The sequence below is a fragment of the Pelmatolapia mariae genome, linkage group LG22 (assembly GCF_036321145.2).
Source record: "Pelmatolapia mariae isolate MD_Pm_ZW linkage group LG22, Pm_UMD_F_2, whole genome shotgun sequence".
NCBI classification, from domain to species: Eukaryota; Metazoa; Chordata; class Actinopteri; order Cichliformes; family Cichlidae; genus Pelmatolapia; species Pelmatolapia mariae.
In genome coordinates this window covers 25,510,168-25,511,412 of record NC_086245.2, presented here as the reverse complement: position 1 = coordinate 25,511,412, position 1,245 = coordinate 25,510,168, and the positions used below count along the sequence as shown (strand labels likewise).

Below are 1,245 nucleotides of genomic sequence, written 5' to 3'. Positions count from 1 at the left end.
TGCCGTGACCCGGATTCGAACCGGGGTTGCTGCGGCCACAACGCAGAGTACTAACCACTATACGATCACGGCTGCTCAGCTGCAGGCTGAACGTCCATGTAGTCAATCACCTCCAATCCACACGAGTCCATTTTAAACCCACTAAGCAGGACTGTACATTTTAAGTTTGACACGTTTAGGTCGTATCAACATTGGAACTACAAACATGTTGTGCTTTTCACTGCCAGTTAGAGTCTGGATCTTGCTTTTTTTTTTTTTTTTTTTTTTTCTTCTTATTTCACCGTAAACACTTGAATCTGCGTGTAACAGCTGACCTGTACGATGTGCAGAAGAGCACCAAAATGTATTTACGGTCAGACCACGCGAGGTCCCAGAGTTAATGCGGATACTGTTACTGTGCCACGTGCGTAAATGTGCGCATCGTCGACACAGAGTTTGAGATCGATATAAAGGAAAAGGCACAATAAAGATTGCAGATGATCATTTTCTGAGCAGCCGTGATCGTATAGTGGCTAGTACTCTGCGTTGTGGCCGCAGCAACCCCGGTTCGAATCCGGGTCACGGCAGAGTGGTTGTGATTTCACTTTGGGGAGCTTCACACTTTAAGTGGTGACTAGTTGTTTGTGTGTGTTTTCATTTTTGTCTTTTGTTCTCTTCTCACTCTACGTCCTGAGTACTGAGTCGGGATGTAGAGTGAGTACTCAGTACTGTTTTTTTGAGGCAACGAGTTTCCAAACATTTTTTAAGTTATGGGAACTAATTAGACTGTACCTTTTTATGCCTTTACCGACCTCTTGTGGTAAGATGTGATCATGTGTTTGCTTTGCTGAATTATTTGGCAGTTGCTGCCTTTAGGTTGCACTGATTGACTGATTGTCCACCTGCTCCAACTGCTTATGAAACATATGTGCAATTCAATAATGATTGAAACAATGATCATTATTCTGATGACAGCAGAACAGATATTCAAAATGAAATCTCTATTTTCTTTTAAAAACTTTATGCTCATACTTCTACCGCCATGCGGCATCGCCTGTTCTTTGATCAAGCGTTCAGAAACTGAGGAAACCACTGATGAAGGTATCCGTTTAAAAGGTATACTTTGCCTCATTCTCGAGTTATCGCGTGAGAACATTTTCAGAAAACTTGGCCTCTGACTTTTACCTCGAGGTTGAGGAAAATCCTAGTTGTTTCTTTCTTGAGTTATCACATTCACAAGATTTACAGAAATCTAAAAAAAAGTGT

At 41.8% G+C, this 1,245-nt stretch overlaps 1 non-coding gene across 1 annotated transcript; it reads right to left on the bottom strand.

The window, feature by feature from the left end:
• trnah-gug (transfer RNA histidin (anticodon GUG)) lies at positions 1-72 on the bottom strand. Its single transcript has one exon. It is a non-coding gene; the product is annotated as a tRNA-His (tRNA).
• Between the last annotated feature and the right edge of the window lie 1,173 nt (positions 73-1,245).